Source organism: Ischnura elegans, chromosome 6 (genome assembly GCF_921293095.1).
Source record: "Ischnura elegans chromosome 6, ioIscEleg1.1, whole genome shotgun sequence".
In the NCBI taxonomy this organism is placed as follows: Eukaryota; Metazoa; Arthropoda; class Insecta; order Odonata; family Coenagrionidae; genus Ischnura; species Ischnura elegans.
In genome coordinates, this window is record NC_060251.1 from 105,414,104 (window position 1) to 105,430,826 (window position 16,723).

Consider the following 16,723-nt stretch of genomic DNA (forward strand, 5'->3'; position numbering starts at 1 on the left):
CCAAAATGTCAACCTGTTCTAAACACATTTTTTCGAAGTCATTCATTCACAGCAACAGAGAGAGAGAAAAATCCTGCACTGTACTGCATTTTTAGGGGTTAAACAGACACAAACAAGGAAGTAGGCAATTTTGATCGGTTTAGTATAGTGAAATACGAGTATTTTTCAATTTGAAGTAAACAAACAGTGTTGTTCCCGTATTCATTCCTACAAATTTTGTCATTTTTTTATTTTTTCCTCCAGGTCCCTATGGGTGTTGACAAAGCACGAGTTTCATCGTTCCAGAACTGAGAAACGTGTGCAAGGAAGGCCTAAAAGTAAGTAAAACATGTTCATGTACATAGGGTCATAGAAATTTTCCAACTATCTTGCACACAAAATGTCTATTTCTCCCTTCATGTCGCACCAGCAACTATCATACAAAAATAGCATGTAACATAAATTTAATTTATGAACATATCGTATTAAATATGAAAAAATAAGACTGGAGGTCTTTAAAAAAATAACTTGAGAGAGAAAAGAATGCTTAAAAGTCGCTTTCACTTTTATTCAAGCAACGAAGTAGGCATGCTTAGGTAAAATTATTTAGATGTGGCTGCTTATTAACGCACGTAATCACTTTTTCTAGCTGCTTCCCCACACCTTGCAACTTTGCCACTAATACGATGTACTCTTGTTCTAAACTCTATAAAATGTACTAAAATCTATTTTCCTACTAGTACCTACTATCTACTGGGCTAAAATTAATCTCTTGTCTGAAAGATAGAGACGGTTACTTTCGGACGATCTCGGGTCACGCTGTGTTGGGAACAAACTTGGTGTCATATTAGTTGCTGGACATCAAATATGTTCTCAAAGCGGCTTTACCCTCTGTTCTTCGACAGCACCCAACGCCTGCATGATTCTTCGTTTAAACGATAGCCGCCAAATACGTGGAGAAGATAGCACCGCCAACATTAAGTAAAAAGAATTCTACACTCAAGCTTTTATGTATATATTCATAATGTCTGCAATTAACCACCTTCTCCTGGACAGCATTCTTCTTGCTTCAAATCCAAAATACCAAATACCAACATAACTCATCGTGGTGCTCAGAATGATGTACTTCATACAGATATGTGATTAATTTTATTATCTTTATGGAAAATAGAATATAACCCTTGTGTCATATATTTTGTCTTTCCCTTACATATAATTGTACTCGTACTAGTTTTTTTTTCACTTTCATTGGATTATTATGCCTGAGTATATATGAATTACTGAATAAATATTATTTTTCAATTGTTTATCATTAGATTTACGTGAAAGCTCGTTTAAAGACAAGCTTTAAGAAATTGTTTGTGGGTCTACGTAGCTGCTTAAAAAGTAAAATTAAAAGCAGGAAATTAATAATGCAATACTACAGCATTATTTACATAGACTAGTAATTACTGGTAAAATTACTAAAATTTTATGCTTGAGAATGATGAAATGAGGTTTGGTTACAAAATTAGGGCATTATAAGGAAAACTTTTGAAGCAACAATCGTCATGCTGAGATATGTAGCCTGACCTTCAATCTAACAGAAATTCTACCGACGTTTATCTTACTTGCAATCATCTTAATGCCTCCTTTCTTCATTCTTGAAAATTACGCTTTAAGTTTGCCAGAAAAGCATGTCTACTGTGGTTATTTCGTTAAAATGAATTCAGTATTTTCATATCGGAGTATAATCTCGCAAATCCCAGATGATATCGCACACCGTTTATATCAGGCAGGTCAGTGGCGGCTCGTGAGTCAAATGCTAGGGGGGGCGCACTCCACCGGGGGGTCATAATTTTTTAATATTTCGCGTATTTTATTAAGTTTTTACGGCAATCTAGGAATAAAATTTTGTCATGCCATATGTTCCGTTTTTTTCAACAAAAATACGTAGTTTTCCTAAGAAAGCTTGATTAATAAATACTAAATGCAGTAGACTCTCGGTCATACGGATCGGCTTAGTCCGGACTCTCGATTATACTGATCAATGATCTTGAAGAATAGAAATATATTTGCTGCGATATTTTGCTAATACAAACGAAAATACGTAACATTAGGTTTTAGCACCTACATTCTTCGTGCGGATATGCCCGCAATACACTTATGTTGTTCGTTTTTCAATCATAATGCGTTATTTGTCAAATCTATACAACATTTGCAATGATTCAGGTAGCAATGACACTTGTAACACCTGAGGAGGGAGGGGAGTGTCACTGACTTCCACTGGGCAACAAACACTACTAGAATGCGCGCGCTTTGCTATTGCATATGTAAACTTTGATTGCGGTGTTCGCGTTGCTTCTTGAATACAGTATGATTTAAAATCAATAATTAAACATTTCTCACACATTTTTAACAAAATCTGAAATACTCACATGCCTTTAGTTATATTGCAGAAGTCCATCCTTCTTTCCTTTTGTCCAGCAAAGTGATCAATTACACGTTCGTTGAAATCAGCGCCGGACAACAATTTCTTTCCGATTGAACACATGGCAAGGGCACTAGTCTATAAATAAACAAGGGACGACACAAAATGGGCCGACGAAAAATACGACCAAAAAGAACAAGGTGCCTGGACACAGAATTGGGGACAATTTTTCCCTATATTTCCCTAAAACATAAACGAGCACTGTTGATTAATTCAAAATTGTCTTCTTGAATGTACACACAGCACTAAGAAACTTCTTAATGTGCAATTACGCATAGTTAACTCCTCGAAAATGATGTCTGAACTCATTTCACTCCGTTCTTTCCGAGAGTCTTGCCTGGTCTTGCCGTTACATTAAGGACAACTCAAGGGAGATAGAAGTCTTGGTCCAAAAATGCTGATTCAGCTGAGGGACGAATTTAAGGTCAGCAAAGGCATTCAAGCAAACAAAAACGTCACGGACCATCGCCATGAGTATAAGATTCATATGTGGTAAACACACGAAACGCCAACGGGTCGCACTTGGAATAACCATGTCTTCGAAATCATTGCCATGATATACATAATAGAATATAAATTCTAGATCGTAAAAGAAGACGACTCTGAACCACAGATAGGAGCTGTAAGGATCTCCGCACTGATATGAACTCTTCGAAGCCACTTATATCAGACCCAAGTGACATTTTCCGTCAGACAGCTACCGCTCTGCCGCTGAGGAATTAGGTGAACATGAACTAATAGAACAAGGACGGCTAGAAAAATGATGAACCTACACACAAAAGGTGCATTGTACGCGGCACTTCTTGACATTCATTGAATGACTCTATTTAAAGTCACGTTTACGGGTTAAATCATGTTTAATCCTTCATACTATCACGCACGCACCTATTTCTTAAATTATAAATCAGTGGGGAATGTTATCTGATTTTTCCTAATACTGCAGGTCTTTTGATAAATTTATCTGAAAAATAGGTATCGCATTTCTAATCATCGGGAAGATATGAATACATTGTTAAGGCCTAAATATTATAATATTAGTTTCCCCAAGGTTCTTAAAATTCGTAATCATAACAGAACTGTGGCAAATACTCGAGAATAGTTTTCCTACGTCAATACGGCCTTTGACTGGTTGGATTTTATGTGTTCCGGAATTCAAACACCAAAAAACGCAAGCATAATGGTATAATTTATTTTCCGTAGCAATACCTACCAGTAATTAAAAATTAAAATCGTTTAACTACACCCAGTACAGTGACCATTCTGATTCCGTACGTCCCTTTTCTGTGGCAGCACCAAGCAGACGCCAGATTAAACGCCCGCCGGCCTGCGCAGCGATGTCAACTCACACGTCGCTCTGCGCATTCTCGGACGACGTCCCAAGACTTCCATAAGACACAAGGTTAGACGCGTCATAGCACCAGCGGCCCCCACCACTACCACTCTCCATATAACTGCATGGGGATGGATTGGGACGTTCTGGCCAGCGCCCCACGGCTACAAATACGAACTTCTCGCGCTATTTCTTTTCGTGTTTTTCCAACACTTTCGATGTATGCGACTGAGAAAAACACTTTGATTAATTAGATGTATAATTATAAATTAATGGATATTTATTTTTTTTACTTTTTCAAATATTTGGGAGGGGCGACGTCCGAGAGTCCTTACGGGCAAACCGCCACTGAGGCAGGTGTCGCGTTATGTCTCCATTCCTCCATGAAATGAAAACCACAGCTGCCGCTTTTGTCATCTTGATTAGACAACTTCTACCCACATAACATGCCTTCCGTATCTTCTCTGACATTTAAAGGCAGTTTTATAAGGTCAAATTCCAAAAAGGAACACCTTATTAAGCCACTATAGGTCTGCTATGTCAGCCCAGCGTATTCCGCAGTAAATGTCAAGGGGATCATATCCGCTGGTACCCTTCTTGAAACGCATTTTTTCACGTCTTCTGCAATACGGAAGAGGTGACACTCATAACCCACCACTATCTCCGATATAAGGGTGGATACTGGCTAGTGGTAAAAACTTTTACGAAGGCGAACGAATCTTTTTCAGAAAATATTGTTTTTAAATTCATTGGTCCAAGTAATATATATCCATATTATAACTAATGACGCAATAACGAATTTCATTTAAAATTCAGAACCAATAGACATAAAAGATTATAAACGATCAAATCATTTGGCAACTTGGACAGGAACTTTGACTCTTTCCTTAATTACTACCTTGATTGACCTCTTTCGGGAAATAGTGAGAGAGCATCGATGATAAAAGAAAGTCTGCAAGAATAGTTTAATTTTTCATCCTCATAAATTTTCACAAACTTAATAAGTACTCAAATTTACACAAGTTTAATAAAATAAGAATAGGGAAGAAGAGTTTTTTAATATTCAAAATAATATTCGTAATTTATAGCTACTGTGTACATAAAACTGGAAATATTCACCAAAAATGATCACATTCCAATTTACACGCTCTCATTACAAATATACTTCTAATAAGTAACAAAATTCCCTGCCACAATCAAGCAAAGGAAAGCAAATCATTGCAATGAAGAGAATTTTATTGTAAGTGGACGAAAGTTCGTAGGAAGTATAAGTTGCTGAATACATACACGATGCTGTGAAATGAACTGATATGGTGAATAGGGAATGGCGGATCAAAATGTATTTTAGTAGTCAAATAATCATGAGGGAGTCAATAAATGAGAGAATAAAACATCATGTAGAAAGTCCGTATGAATGAACATTACAATGAAAGCCAAAAAGGTTTTTGGCAGGTGAGCGAAGTAGGCAACCTTAAGCGTAATTAAATATATTAAATCAAGAATATAATATTTTTAGCGAGTAACGAATGGCCGCACAGCATTTGAGCCGCAATATAAAGTACCATTTTTCCTGCATAAAATTATGAAATAAAAAAATAATAAAAAGAGAAAATATATCGACACAATGTTGTTTAGATTTAACTCATTTTCAAAATATAAACAGATGTCCATATCCAAACACACAATCTATTCACGTTAACCTAAAAAGGCATATTACTGTGCCGATCCGAATGAAACATGTTTCTTTGAATCTATCACCAGCCACAACTTTCAACATTGCAGAGTCTTTAATTAGGATGATACCCTAGTGATGGTGATGCTAAGTCGCAATACTTCAACTATCGCAAACTAGCTGTGCTTAGTAAAGTGGACGGACATCAAGAATACAACTGGCAAATTGTCGTGAATTCGTCGTCACCACTTTTAACAGCTGCTCCCAAATAATGAAACTGAAACTGTAAATCCTTTTTTAATACAAAGCTGTAACAATTTTTTAGCTGGTCAGTTGCCCAAAGTAGGATGGATCCAAAGCAGTGAGATAAAACATAAAGATACATATGAATAAATTCAAATTTTAGCTCTGGCACATCCAAACTACCCGAACCAGAAAGAATATTATGGCTATTCAAATAGGATCCGATACCATTTCTTCTCATTTCTCTTATTGCCAACGCTAAATATTTCGCGAATGATAAACACCACCGATCACATCACTCACTCAACGTGACAGTTAATGTCCTGCGCCAGAAGCATCAATTTTTCGTCACTCTGACACTAGTACTTCCCCACCTTAATGCGCACTCCGAATTTCTCGGGAAAATCGATACCGCGAAGAAAAAAACTATCAATCCGAAAGAATTGAAAAGAATTACGGGGTATCCTTTTCCCTTGCTTTAAAAAAACACGGCTCTCCCTACTCCCGACACCCATAATTAATAACCCCCGTCGTTAATGCCCCATGCGTCTCATCCCAGATTCCCTCATTAATATCACTCTTTCTCCCATATATTCTCACGCATAGGCCCTACTCACGTGACGCAACGCGCTCCGTAGCGGCACCATCAGTAATAATACACAAAATCTCTTCCCCATGACCATGGAACACTTAGCTCGCGCGGCTCTCAAAATCTCGGCCGTTTTCCCGACCAAAACCTATTCATAATGCATGCGGGAGTGTGGAGGGAGGCAGGGGAAACCAGATAACGTCGCTTCAGGACTTGACATTTCAAAAAACTGACTCGAAGCGTGAAAAAAGCAGGAGGGGTCTAAAGGGTTGCGCAGCGGGAACCAAATTTTTAAACGAATCCAGCTCGGTTACACGCCTTTTTTCCGCCGAGGCATGATGGAGAGAAAACGATAAGGAGAGAAATTTATTATTTCTCACGAAAGAGTGTCATGAATAACAGGGGTAATTTAGCTGAAGAGCCGAGAAAAACTTCCACTGCAGTCTTCACCTTCGCCGAGCCTCTAGAGTAAATACGTGTATTTTTTAAACCCGCAATTTAATATCACTAAAGGGTGCCAAGATAAGTTCCTTTATTTGGCTTCGGGTTATTTGTCCTTAATGTATGACCCTATTTTGTTCCTGCCAAGTAATCCAATTTCCACAAAGGTATAATTTATCTTAGCCTTCCGCAAAGCACACTGCGGTATCATCTGTCCTTCCCAGCATTTTAATCTGAATTTTGAACTAGCTAGAAATTCCACCAAATTAAAATCAATACTCGAAAAATACGTATTTTTTTAATTCTATCTATCATAAAAACAAGAAATCACTCGATTAAGAATGCTTAAAATGACAAAGAAAGGGCTCTTGTAAGAAGTTGGAAACGGAAGCAATGAAACGTGAAGATAAAATCTCCCGGCACACTTTCCGATTACACCATCAGAGCTACGCACATTTCAAATAAAAATAGCAACATTTTCAACGGTTTTGGAAAAAGGAGTAAATCAAACCACTCATTTCTATCACCAGTTGTTTCGATTGAAGAAATTAGCCTACCGAGAAAATTAATAATGAAACAGTTTCATGGAATGTGGAATGTGTAGAGGACGGAAAATAATATGCTGCCAGACTCTGCTTGTATAGAAGCGAGGTAAATAATGCCATCGATTTTCCAAGCCAGGCATTTTTCAAGAATCAAAACACACGGTATAAATCAAAATGCGCTTTTCAGGCTGGGCCACATGAAAAGAATTGAAACACGCGGATGAAAATAAATGAATTCCCGTAATCCGATAACTATCCATTCCTCGCAGCGGATTTGATTAGCACTTGAAATCCTCGCTAAATCTTTTCTGATCCTTTCAAGCATCAAAATCTGCCCTCTCCTAGTCATTAAAAGTTTCAAAGCATTGGTTTCACAAAGTCTTCGCTCCCCCGGCCTTTATTCTCTCCCCCTCTTACCACTCACGATCCGCTAACCACATACCATAATCACTAATTACCTCCTCTTGAAGGTCTCGTTTCTATCGCTCCGTTCCACTCATCCATTCTTCTTTTTTTTCTCCCCCAACTTCTCTGGAACAGTCTCCTTCCAAAAAAGCGCCCACTCCCCAAAGGCAACCCGTCCTCACCCCAACACACCAATCTCATCGAGAGCTCCAAAAGCTTGTTATAGCTTTGAATAACTTCTTTACGGTGCAGTGTTCCCGCAAGTCAGGGAAAATTCCACTTAGTGCCGAGGTCGGAAGTGGTGATTTTATTTTGGGAAAATAATAATGGACACGACTTGATCCTATTTGAATCCAAACTTTGCTAAAAAAAATGAGGAGATCCGACCCGTACCGGGAAAATTGAAATCAAATATTCAACGCATTGTATGCTCTTTTTAAGGAGCTCATTTTTTTACTTGTTGTTTTATTATACCTTCGTTGAATGCGGAAAAGCAAAATATGTGCTTAAAACATGAATGCTAGTTGATGGATTAAATTAGTTCAACCAGAAATCATCATTTTTCCACTTGCCAAGTCGGCTATAAGGCATATTTCAGGAAATTCATGAATTTTGACTTTAGTCAAAGTATACGTAGCCCAAAACAGCGATAAATTGAGGAGCTATAGAATTATTTCATGCCCGCTATATTTTGCCAATTAATCTTTCACATCGGTAGTCGTTAACACAGCATTTATCTTCCAATGATGGCTTGGATTTATTTTTCAACGCACAAGATAACGTTGTAGTAGGATTAAATGGGAACTTTAGGATTGAATGCATTTTTGAAACAAAAAAGAAGAACCAATTTATTCTGAAAAATAACGTTAAATTAAATAAATCAATTAAAAATATTCAATTTTTATTTATTTTTTGAGAAACCATAGTTGATGAGCTAGCCAATCATGGCCACAATAAATTAATTTTGTTACGTATTTCCAGCTAATTTTTTCGCAATCTCCAACTCCGCGCGGCTTAAGGTACACGATCAAGTAATTGGAATTACATAAATAAAATAAGGCGATAGACAGGGGAAAGATTTTGCATCAATGAGGACGCCCTGAAATAAAATATCGTGACAGATAGACGGCATGGTAAATTTTTCCAAAATTTTTCGCTGGCTCATGATTTAAGTGTGTGAGCCGGTACAGCAAATTTAATACGGCAAACACAAGAAATAATCCCTTTATCATCGTATACGCCGAACGTAAAACGATTTTACTTATATTTTACTTGAGTTAAAGCTGACGCTTAAGCATCCCCCGCGTTGTTTCTGAGTAAATAAAACTTGAAGTGATAATTTCAATCCTGAAGTGAACTTCAATATGAATAATAACACGCTAATTCATTCAACTGATATCGTATTCTCCCTCACACGAATAGCTTTTTTGGTCTTACCACACGCAAAACGCTTAAAGTAATCACTGGAGTCAAATTTGACATTACATTGATGTCTATCTTCGCAGATATTTTCAATGCAAATTTGCCTTTTCATGGTGATCAGTTAATTCAGTCAAAAGTATTACTTTGTATTTTACTCTAATAGGGACGGATTTAGGGGTCGTAACCCCCGCACATTTTGTCAAACATTTTTATTATTTATGGTTTAATTGTTTTTTATCCTTGTAAAGAAGTAAAGGGAGTTTATACGCAAATGGATGGCTAAAAATCATGAAAGAAATTTGAGTTTTATTTTTCGTAGAGTATCGTATTTACTGTAAACACTGTCCTCATGATCCCCCCAAACCCTCAAATTTGATGATGAATCTGCCCCAGACTCTAATTCTAGGTTAATGGCTACGGCTATTTTATATTTCGTTTCCACGTATTTCACAAATAAATTTTCAACAAATACTTTTAAAATTTTTTTCCAAAGTCTCACCGTAAATCAATCATATTTTCCCACTACAGTAACAACACGATATCGCGTGAGGGCCCTAAGATTCGGGGTAAATGATTTTCTTCGGTCAGACACATTAACCTTCCACACATTAGCTTCCATTCGCTCTGAGTTAGGGGCAACGTCGGACGGTATGGCCTCCTCGAGTTTTTCTAGTTCCGCAATCAGCATTTCCGCCTCCGCATGGAAGAAATCCAATCAACCAGAGGGAACTCTGGGAGCCTGGCGCAGAGATAAGACACCGCACTCGCCCCCTGAACTTCCCAACACCAGCAGGACTCTCCTCTTGCGAATAGAAGGATACCCCCCCCGTACATGGTCCTCCTCCGCAAAACCCTTTACTTCCTCCCCTCCTCCATACCTTTAATTATCACGGCCGAGCGCCACCCTTCCACCCCTCCCTCCAACCTGATGTCCCCCTGGTGACTCGATGGAGAAGTTACCCTGCCTCTCTGACTCTCCTCAATGATTTCCCAGAAGCCCACCCAAAAACCCCGCAGTGCCGCTTGGGTCTTGTCGGTCTCTCTTCTTCTTTTTTTTTTGCTTCTCCTCTCTTTTCAGTGCACAATAGCACGCCACAGGTGGTCGAGTATGTCCTAAACGTAATACGATGGCCGGCGCGCGAAACTACCCTTACATAGATTGAAGCAAAGGGAGATGCCGCCTATGATTAAGAGCGGACCCGATGACCTGACCAACTTTCACTGATCTTTTTATTCGCCTCCGTCACTACTTAGGCAGGAGCCGCTAGAGACTACGAGGCTACGTGCTCGGCCTAGATGTCTTAGAGTTACTAAGAACATATATGAGAATCGTATCTTCCAGAGTGACGGGAAGAACATCATCTTAGAAACTTACTATATTTCTAGGTCCGAGATAAAAGAAAAATTAACCGAGGAGTTCTGCCCAACGGATAGGTAAAGCAATTCATTTTTCTCCCGAGCAAAAATGGCTCTAAATAATGCTCCGTGGGCCTAGGGATTTATTTCGAATTTTTGTCAATTAGGCTGATTGCCCTCTCAATTTTGGACATTATAGCTTTCACGATGTAATCTAAACTGTGAATAGCATCACACTCAATAGGCGTAATTTTGCTGTGTTAGATTCAATAGCTTCTGAGCGAGATCGACTAGTGAGTTTGCCATTCATCGGCGATAATTAACTGCCGTAACTACACGCAGATAGATCAAATTCTGAATTCCTGATCAGGAAATTTAACACCTTACTTTTTCCATTTTCAGTAACATAGCTCGTAATTAGCGTATGCTGTAGGGTTAAGGTTCTCATGGACTTATAAGCAGATTTAATTGGTATCCATAGCTTCACGCTCTCATTCCCAATTTAGATGTACTTAATCAAGATAATCCCTAAGTATGGATCAAAGTAGACCTCCGCATGAATATCTAACCTCTACTGAACGTTGACTAATTCGAGTTCAATGAAATATGGAGAAAATATGCAACACGTGCAGTAATTGGTAACCATTCCATTATAAAACATAAGTAGAATCCTAATTTAGTTATAAAATAAAGAGGCTGTTTGAAGATGCAGTGCCAAACTCTCTCCAACTCATCACTTTCCTACGAATTGGGGCGCATATTGATGTCGCGCAAAAAAAAGAAATTTACGCCACATTGGATATTCTTCCTCCGAAAATTTTTTTCTTAGCCTTGACCGGATTTTTCCGCGTTTTTTTAACATTATCCCTCACAATCAAGGTCCCGCCAGCCTTATTTTAAGCACTAAAAAAGCAACAGCTTCATAAAAGTAAATTTTAGGAACTAACGTGATTCCTTGTGTCATTCCATCATGTACGCTAAATAGCCCGGTAAGTGCAAAGATAACTTGCGTAAAATAGTATTACAAATACTGCAAAAAAATAACTCCACATTATTCGATAAGCAGAATCAAATAATTCTGAGGCCCACGTAAATTTCATTGCGAAACTAACATGAAGAAAAAAAAAACGATTGATGAGTTAATATGAGGCAAAAAATGAACCTGAATACACTTGCACAATATTTTTCTTATGCTTCTCTAAAACCACCGACATAGGAAAACTTGGAAAATGAGAAGGTGCTTCAAATAAAATACGCATAGGTAGGTTTAGTTAATACTCACATTGGTTATCCGAGGTTAGCCGGGTTGTTAAATAACTGTCCCCTAATTGGAAGCCGACGTTACTTCATGATCCTCAGGAATCGTAGAACACCATATTTTTCACCGCTAGCAAGACAATAAGACCTCCTGCGAAAAACAAGCAAAGCGACCATGTAAGTACTATATTAGGGTATCTTTTTATTTATTATCTCTAGCATTATCGTTAAAAACAAAATAAGAGCACCCTTAGCAATAATTGATTTATTTCCCCACCGCTCTAAAGCTGCTGAACAGGATGTTATGAGTAAGAGTGCTTGAAAATTGATTAAATTTGATAATTTCGTAAAGTACATGAAGCATATATAACGCCCGATTCATTTGCTTAAGAGGTAGTGGGACAAATAAAACTTAAATACAAAATTGCAAAAAGTAAATATCAACGAAAGGAGACCTAAGGCGAAAATAATATTGCAGAATAACCAGAAAGAGTGGAAGAAATCTACTTTTTCTGCAAAGAAATTATTCATTAAACCATTGATTTCCTCCATACAATTTAACTTCTATCTCAATGAATTCAAAATCTCTGGAAGATAGATAATGAATAAGTAATTAAACCCTCACTTTCTAGGTGATTTTGCCACTTGTTTTAATAATAATTTAAACGCTATGCCATTGGCATTTTTCCAAATTATGAAGATTTGTCATTATAAATCGATTTTACATGGATTTAAGATATTTTAATAAGGTACATGGGTGTATAAAAACGCTATGAAGTCATGAATTAGTGATCCAATTCATGAAATTTTATCCGTGAAATAAAATAAATTTCTTTTTTTTTACAAAATCATCAGAGCCTACACCCATGGTTGCCATTAATAAGGAATGGTTACTATGAATTTTCCCACTCTTCGTCAATAAAATGGATTGTAAAGAAATTTGATGATTGATAAAAAATTAAATGACAGCAATGGTGTCTCCATAAATAAATCCGTAGTGTTCTTAAAATAATCATGTCTCACCAACTTCTATAATCCCTCCTTCACTCTCATTTGGATAATTTCATTCATTACCGCTTTCTCGATTGTAATATTTGTTCTGAATGACTTTTCTGAAGCATCAGAATTCTATTCCTTAACCCTTGACCTCTCACACATATTCTCATCACCCACGCAACTTTACCACACTGTCTGGCGCAAGTTCAGAAGAGTTTCTTCCCTACTTCCACGCTTGCATAACCAACTCAGACTACACTGTGAAACACCCCACGACTATAAACGCGAGCGTAGTTATGAAGGATGGAAATTGCCTCGAGTCAGACATGCTAATAGGAATAAGTGCAAGAGCTGCACAAGACTACAAGGTGCAATTATATTCCGCTCTCGTTCGCTCCACAGTTTCCGTCGCCAGTTGTACGGACTTGGGAACACAAGTGATCTCGCGCTTCCCCAACCAGTGTACTGTGAGCGCGGCAGCACTAAAGCACATCGCCAACAATGGAGCCGCCGCCTAGGAAACGCGCCGCGTGCCTACGATTCCACCCACCCCCATTCGCTCTCGTACATACGTCGCGATTGTTTGTTGGTCTATGGACTCAAGCGTCGGGCGACAAGCAGGAAGAGCATGCACCCCATTACAGAGGCAAAGCATTAAAATGACTGGGAGGCTGGTGGGGTTACACTGGGAAAGGCGAAATGGGAAAGCGACGGCATCATTACCAAAGCTATCAACGGAACAGATTGCATCTTGAGGCCTCGTGGGAAACGAAGGAAGGAGAGGAAAGCATGCTTGATACTTCATGCATACGAGTACGGACGAGACGCTAGACGAGTTGATTTCTAATCACCACGTTCAATTTTTTAGAGGACTTTTATTCGGTGATGGGAACATACAAGGGTAAAAACAATTCCAAAATTTTTTAATACAACTTCCTTTTGTGATAATGACTTGCATTTACCTTTGTTTACTAATCTACTAATCTTTACTCGGTAAAAATGGGAAACGCCATCGGGTGTGTCAACTCGAATTAAGTATTTAATGTCAATTTTCATTCCGCGGTGGATTGAAATTTCATCTAAAATTTAAATCATTGTTAAAGCTAAGTTATAACATTAGAGATATGCATTAAGTATTAAAGCATTATTATTATAGTATTAGTATATTATTAGTATTATTATAGAATTAAGTATAACATAGAATACGTTTTTAAATTGACTCTTTTATTACCAAATTGGAGCGCTAAATTCAATTTATGAACTGATTTTCACTTGATCAGAGAAAGTTTTTCATCAAAGATCAATCACTTGTTCAAAGAGAGTGTTATACCTATAATTATATCATGACTCTTTATTTAATGGTGTACTATGAGTCAGTATACTGGCAAAACTAAATACATTTGCCGTTAATATACCCATTCTATCCATAAAAATTCCAGATTCACCAAAATAAATGGATTTTAAGTACATATGTCGGGTCTCGTTGGCGGTGGTGATAAGTCCTCGCCTACCTTACCGAATGTTGCGGGTTCGAGTCCCGCCTGGATAGGCTGCCCCTCCCAGGACATGAGTGAGTGTGATAACCATGCATTGTTGGGTGTTTAAAATCCCGATATAAAGGCCTCATTGTGCTATTTTCGAGGGTAATTGAAATAATAAATATTAGGACTACATTTTTGCTTTCAAAACAAAGGGTATTGAGATCGGGATTTTTTCACAGAAAATTTAAAGACATTGATATAGTTTAAGACGTAAGATTCGAACCTTTTCCTGTAGTAGTTCTTCTTCAACCAAGCCAAAGGATGAATTTCGATCACACCCACAAAATCTGGTAAAAAAGAGTAAGAGCTGCTTCACCTTAACATATAATAATTAGAATTTATAATGCCTGTGAATAGTCTCAAAATATCATGAAGAAAATTACTTCTTCCCGAGCATTAATCTACTTTAAATAACGCGTAGAAAATCTACGTTTTCATCATTTGTAATTTTAACTTTGATTAGTTTATCAATGACATGCGCACATTCAAGTATCATCTCGCTGAAGGTGAGTCACATCTTTATTAAGAATTTTTATGATATCAATTGTTTTCTCATAAGAAAATTTCTTTAAAGGCATCATGGCCGCACTTGGCCGCATTTAACGATATAGGTTCTTAGACGAAATCAGTATCAAGCGGGCCTCTCAAATTCATAATTCACAAGAAAATCCGTTCCAATTACTCCTGTAGAGTATTGCCTCGAAACTTCAGGAACTTAAAGTGGAAACTAAATCAACGAGTGATTCCATATTCTGCTTTTTTCTTTGCTTTCAAGCAAGGATGATGCCTATAGGCACCTAAGGCTTACTTCCTTTTAATTCGCCTTCAAGACTTTATAAGCAACTAATATCTTTTCATTGCCTCATCAATTTCGTAAAGACGTTAAAATTCTCTTTCATCTTATCTCCCACGCACCATCAGTCAACCAACGTCGAAGTTAATGGACCTTTATTTAAACTCTCTTTTTAGTAGAGAAAATACTCATAAAAACGTTCAAGATTAATCTTTTTATTCCAAATGTCATCATAGGACAAGCAATTTTCCTTGATGGAACCATTTATTTTATAGATAAGCCCTTTCATAGAAAATCTCAATTCAGATTAGTTTATACTTTCATAGATGATTAATAGGCGGTTGCCGGAAAAAAACAGCTAAAATACTCGTAGATCAGTGAGATCATAATATAAACTAAGGATTCCATGTATACGAGGGGTCACAACTCCTTAGCTAAACCTATTTTTGGATGCACTTTGCAGATACCAGGAAACCGGCATCTCTTGGGTACCCGTTCTCATTGATATTTCATATAATACTCTGGATTTTTAGGAACATCAATTAATTACGGTTGGACGAAAATGTGCGATTATAATTGTGTTAAACATTATGTCATTAACATGGGGTCTAATCTCAAAATGGGTGAGATTGCATAATCGTATATTCCTGATACTCGCTCAAAGCTCTAGTTTAATTAAGCTCAAAGATCACCCATTTGCGCTTTACCTTGATTATTCAATGTCCTTAAAATCCAGAGTATGAAGTAAAATGTTGAAAAGAGTGGATAACCAAGAAAAGCCGTTTTGATAGTAACTGCAAAGTGGATTCCAAAAAAATTTTTGCGTTGGTATGGGTCAGTAACTAAGGAGTTGTGGCCTCATTTGACGGACAAAAACTGTTAAAAATGGTCTACCCTACTACTAAAGTTCCACCACCAAAGGATTTACCTCCAAAGCAAATGCTTTGGGTAAAAAATAGATTCCCATGACGTTGGCGCTCAGAAACAGGCCAGCTATGCCGCTATAAAATATTTCTTTTCTAAGAAGCTAACAGCTAGACCCACAGTACAGTGAGATTTGAAGAATCAAATGGTGATTGCTGGATGTGAACTGCTCGTCCACGTTCAGCATGTAAATTAAATGACTAAAACGGGAATTTTCCTCCAAACATGAATCGCTATTATCATCCAGGAAGCTACAGCTAACGTAAGCAGCTACGACTACCAACTACTACATGCAGCTGGAGATAAGACAATAGGGTGGTTTCCTATTATTTTTTTATTGCCTGAATCGAAAGATTATTACTCCTGAAGGACGCATTTCACGCTCTTAGATTTTTGAATGACGATATCTATTTTTCGCGATTAAACGAAAAGTGAAAATTTTCAAGCGCGCGAAAACGCGACGGCTAAGTAGGAATGATGGGAAAAGTCCGTGTGACGTATTTCGGGTCCCCCGCTGCCGCCCTGTGAGGTGACCTTGGGGCGAGGCTTGAGCGCTGATACGACGCAGGCTGCCAGCAGGTAGCAGAGTACCCTGATAGCAGGTAGCGCTTGGCTTAAATACGGATTATTACTACCTTATCAAACGAAGGAAACTTTCCGACCTTAGACAATTTTAATATGTGATTATTAAGAGATGTTTCCCTGAGCTCTGTACTCATGCATGCATTGGTAATCTCAGACGATGTAAAACTCCTATCCT

At 37.8% G+C, this 16,723-nt stretch overlaps 1 protein-coding gene across 1 annotated transcript in view; it reads left to right on the top strand.

Moving 5' to 3' along the window:
• Positions 1–16,723, top strand: part of LOC124161306 (acetylcholinesterase-like) — a 443,431-nt gene that overhangs the window by 195,453 nt on the left and 231,255 nt on the right. The window contains exon 2 of the mRNA XM_046537615.1: positions 244–317. The gene's annotated coding sequence lies outside the window, so the exon portion shown is untranslated. The remainder of the gene's footprint in view (positions 1–243; positions 318–16,723) is intronic.